This window comes from Corvus brachyrhynchos, unplaced genomic scaffold, assembly GCF_000691975.1.
Source record: "Corvus brachyrhynchos isolate BGI_N302 unplaced genomic scaffold, ASM69197v1 scaffold830, whole genome shotgun sequence".
Taxonomy (NCBI): domain Eukaryota; kingdom Metazoa; phylum Chordata; class Aves; order Passeriformes; family Corvidae; genus Corvus; species Corvus brachyrhynchos.
Genome location: NW_008235721.1, coordinates 146,074 through 151,172, shown reverse-complemented (window position 1 = coordinate 151,172; position 5,099 = coordinate 146,074). Strand labels below are relative to the sequence as shown.

Genomic DNA, 5,099 nt, shown 5'->3' with positions numbered 1-5,099 from the left:
ATTCCTGCCCTTTTCCCCTTCCTCCCCTCCCTCTCCCGAGCATCCCAACCCAAACCCACCCAGAGCCACCTGTTCCTGCGGGGCTGCTCGAGCGTGACACCCCACTTCGGGCCTTTTCCCGGCTTTATTTATGGCTCTGTTGTTTTAGCAAATAAATCTGCGTTTTCCGAGCTGAGCGGAGGCAGGGGACGATGCCTCGGTGGCAGGGGACACCGAGCCATGGGGCCCCTCCACACCCAGCCCCTCCTCCCCTCGGCTCAAGGACGAGGGGGGCACACAAAGTGACCTTCAAAGCACCGCTCACAAGGTGCTTTGGCCGCCGCTCATAATTTGGGTTCGAATTTAAAGAAATCAGAGCTGGTGGAAGAAAAGCCAAGAGGTTTTTGCCTGTGGAACTCCAGGCACAGACTGAGCTCCGTCTTTCCCAGCTCCGCTCCGTAACTAAACCTTAAATAAACCTGAAATAAAATTTCTTGACGGTTCAGCCAAAATCTGCCTGATCTGGGCTTTTTTCCTCCCCGCAGCTTCCGATCCCTCCGCTCTGCTCCAGCCTCGCCATAAACTCTTTTTTTCCAAGGAGCTTTTACAAATCCGGTGACCCCCGAAAGGCTCCCGAACAAAGGGAAAGCGAGCGAGGGAGAATGGGCAGCACCGGTTCCGCATCGCCCTGGAAAGCGCCAGTGGAGGGCCCTGGAAGGGAAGGGACACCCACATTTTTCCATGGTTTTGTCCCAAAATCCCTGTTTTTTATAGGATTCGGCTGCCCGCGGTGGGACATCAGTGGGATGGGGTGAACCGAGGGAAATAAACCGGGTTTTGTGCGGAGCGGCGGGGTTGGGATGAATATTTAGCAGGCGGGCGGCGTTGGAAATCCTGAACACCAGAGACAAGGGGGGGAAAAAAATGAACAAGATGATAATTCCCAATTCTCCCGCTCCGTTTTGTGCTAAAGAAACGGCATTTTTAGGTCAGGCAGGGAAGAGTGAGAGGTGCAGAGCGGGGTCGTGTCTCTCCCAGCAGCCCCAGCCCAGCCTCACCAACGCCGGGTTTATTTTAATCTTTCATTTTCCTTCATTGCCGGATTTTTTTTTTCCCTAATTTTTTTTTTTTTTCCCTGGCACTTTCGGTGCATCGGGCGCGCGTTACAGCTCTATTTAACATCTTTATGTGGGCTCACAGCTCGGGAGCTCTCTCCTTCCCTGCGCAGAAATGCTCACAGACACAATATATCTTTCTCCACACATTTCCAAACGCCGAAACCCAGAGGCTGAGTCTGGCACTTGGGTTCTAAATCATGTCATTTTACACGGAGAGGGGAAGCAGAGGGGGGAGACAAGGGGGGGAAGAGTAGGGAAAAAAAATGGAATGAGTTAAAGCCACAGCACTGGCTTTAATATTTAATCTCCTTCCATCAGCAGCTGACATCCAGCAGGGTTATTTCAGCTGCTATTTTGCGGGTGTCGGAATTAAAAAGAAGATGTTGGCTGTAAAGTCTTTGGGGCGAGGGACAGGAGCAGGGTGAATGCGCTGCCAGCCGGCCCTCGGAGTTTTCCACCCGGGAAAAAGGCTGGAACTGCCTCCTGCAGCCCTAAATTTGGCATTTTCCCTCCCCAGCGCGAGGGCCCTGCGGAGCCGGAGCCGCCGCGGCCGTCGGGGTTCGGGGTTCGGGCTGGATGCACCCGAGGGTGCCGCGGCTCCTTGGAGCCAAGGGCCCCTCAGCGCTCGGCACCCGCCGGGCTGTGACAGCTCCGCGGATAAATGTGCTCGGCTCAAAGTCCTCATTTAATGGCACACAGCGCTTCCAGCTGGACCCACCGGCGCAGCGGGGCTGAGGCCCGGACCCCCAGGCGGACAGGAGGGGATTTTTCCAGCAGTTTAACAAGCACAATGTGGGGAACAAGGGGTTGATTGCTCGGGGTTCGTCCTGATTTTTGGAGAATTTTTGGAGAATGTGTTTGGTGCAGAGGGGGGGTCAGGTGGTGCCGGATGGGGGATCCTGGAGCAGGAGCTCTCCCGGCAGCTCCAGCTGGTTTTTAACCTTGCCGATGCTGCTCGGAGCCCATCACCGAGCCCCTCCCCTGGCCAGAGCTCCCTGTGAAACAGCCTGGGTGTAGCTGCAGCAGCGCAAACGTGCCCCGTCCCCTGCCGGACAGCCTGGAGGGCTGGAAGGGCGAGGAGCCAACGCTGCCTCCCCCACGCTCATCACGGGGCGGAATTAACGAGCTGTCAGCACCGGGGAGCCTGAGCCGCTGCTCCGGCTTAACTCCAGCACTGGAGGCACCGTGCCCACCGGGCTGGAGTCACCGTGCCCACCGGGACACTCCTGACACGGTGGGGACACAAAAGGGACCAGCGGCAGCCAGCACTGGGGTCACCGTGCCCACAGGGACACAAAGAGCAGCAGCAGCCCGCACTGCGGAGCGGGAGGGAAATGATGCAGTGCATGCACGAGCTGAGCTCAAAGGCACCGGCTTTAAAAGCAGCCACCCTCTGGGTCCGGGTTTCGCTTCCAAAATCCATCCTTGTGCTCCCCACAGCCTGGGGTGAGAGTCTGGGGATGTCCTGGGATCTGCCTGGCTCTGCTGGCCCAGCCGGGGTGAGGGGCAGGGCACCCACGGGGCCGGGAGGAGGGCAAGGCCATGGCCCTGGGGGGGTTGGACCTCCTGGCCCCATCCCGGCCCGTCCTCCCTGCTCCCGGCCCGCTGCCCACGGCCCATCCCTCGGATGCCACGGATTTCCAGGCTGCAGAGACATTCCCTGCCCCTTTCCAGGCTGCACAGACACCCCCTGCTCGCTCGGCACAAGCGCGGGGTAGCTCAGGCGGGGCCGGGGTGCCCCGGGGACCCCAGGGTGGCTGTCCCAGGGTGAGTGATGTGACCCCCGGTGCTGGCTCCATCTCCCCCATCTCCCAGCTGAGCAATGCTGGGATAATTCCATCCCTGGCTGCGCGGATTAATTCGCTAATGTGCCTAAAGTGCCCCGATTCAGGAGTGATTCACGGCTGCAAAGGCCGGGGGGAACATCACAATTATCCGAGGCCCATTTCCATGGGAAGGGAGGTGTCGGGATGAGAAGGGAACACAGCAAAGACTTGGTGGTTTGGGAGAATTCAACAACGCACGGACAGATTGTCTCGTTTCCACCAGCACGGGAGACAAGAGGCGCAGATTTGGGAGCCGTCTCCCCCCGGAGGGTCCCCGGTGGTGCCCAGCAGCTTCCAGAGGAGCTCAGAGCCTGCTTGGGAAGCTCGTGGTTGTTTTCCACGCAGCAGCCGAGGTCACCGAGAGCTTCTGGAAGGTGCCGGCAGCAGCTGGAGCAGGGACGGGAAGCGGCTCCCGATCCCCAGTCCTGATGGAGGATGAAGGATGAGGGGGGAAGGTTTAGAAGGATCAGCTCAGGAAGGAAAACCAGACCGGGAATTGCACTTGGAGAGCTCGGGCTCCACAGCGGGGTCGTTTTTCACAATCCAGGGAAAAGCTGCAGGAGAGGAAAAGCTGGGAGCGGTGACCCCCCACACTCCCGGCAGCTCTGCTGGGTCCTGCTCCACACCGGGATGCCCAACCCCGAGCATCCCGTGCCTTTCCCGAGCCACGGGCCGCAGGAAAAGCCAATTCCCTCTGGCTCCGTGAAACCTGGAAGGCTCCAGGCAGCTGCAGGGAGGGAGCCCTCGGTGCATTTTGTGCCATTCCCCCCCCTGCAGCTGCCCCCAGCTAAAACTGAGCGAGATTTGGAAAAGCCAATTCCCTCTGGCTCCGTGAAACCTGGAAGGCTCCAGGCAGCTGCAGGGAGGGAGCCCTCGGTGCATTTTGTGCCATTTCCCCCCCTGCAGCTGCCCCCAGCTAAAACTGCAGCGAGATTTAAACCCTGAAATGTTATTTTTGGCTCTGGCGACTCCAGGGACCCTGTGGCTCTGCCTTTCCCTTTAAAACCCTGCTCCCTGCTGCCCCGTGATTGATTCCCGGTCCTTCCTTGTGTTAAAAAAAAAAGGGAGGAATAAGAATAATAATCAGAAACTCTGGGCAGCCCTGGGTGAGGAATCCCCGGCCCAGCAGCCCCACAGAACATTGTGCAAAGCACCAAAACTGGGATTTCCCCCCTTTTTTTCTTGTTTGCTCAGAATTTTTTTCCTTTTTGGTAGGATACTTCCCAAACTTCCCTGCAATTTACACAAAGAGTTAAGAGGGTTCTGGTTCCCATCCCATCCCACCAATCCTCCTTGGCCAGAAGGGCAGAGCATTTAACTGGGAGTAGGTAAATAATTTCATTTACATTTCTATGGCTTCGCTTATCCCAAAGGGCTTCTGAGGCACGCGCCCCTCCTGGAATGCAGGTGTTTGGGCAGGGGGGGAAGGAACCATCTGGCTGAGTACGTGAGGAGCCAAGGACGTCCGGGGCAGAATCCTCCAGAAACTCCGGATTCCACGTCCCTTTTTTCATTTTCCCCTTGGATTTCAGTCAGATCTCCCAGGTGGGAGCAGACACGAACACCACGGAGCAGAGCCGGGACAGAAATGCCAGGAACGGGGTTATCCCGGTGGGGTTTGACCCGGGCTGTTGGGCACCATTCACCACCAAAGCCAAGGAGCCTCCCGAGGTCTGGGCTTCGGGAGAGGGGCGCAGGGAGGGAAGGAGCAGATGGGGGAGTTGGGCTATGGAACACCTGGGACGGGAACGGCGCCGTGCTTTGTCCTGGGCACACAGCCCAGGAGCCCCGGGAGGGCTGCGGGAATTGCAGCCCCAATTGCCTCCGGGCTGGAATCACAGGGATACAAACCCGAACTGGTTCCCAAATCTCCACTGCGTGAGAGCAGGGAGGGTTTCCTGCGGCACCGACCCCGCTCGGGGGGGACGGAGCCCATCCCACGGAGCAGATCCCTAAAAGCCGGCGGGGACAAAGCCCGAGCAGCGCCGGGTCCCGGGAATGCAGCGATCCCCGCTTTCCACACGGTGGAGCATTCTGAAGCGCCGCTTTCCTTTCGACGCGAGCGCGGGTGATTAAAAGCCGTGTATTAATTACCGCTGCCACAGGAATTAAGGGGAGAGGCCCCGCGGTAATTAACGGGGTGAGCGAGGGGGTGGAGCGGCCGCGGGAGCGTCAG

At 58.7% G+C, this 5,099-nt stretch overlaps 1 protein-coding gene across 1 annotated transcript in view; it reads right to left on the bottom strand.

Moving 5' to 3' along the window:
* Positions 1-5,099, bottom strand: part of ATF7 (activating transcription factor 7) — a 33,446-nt gene that overhangs the window by 15,216 nt on the left and 13,131 nt on the right. The window lies entirely within an intron of this gene.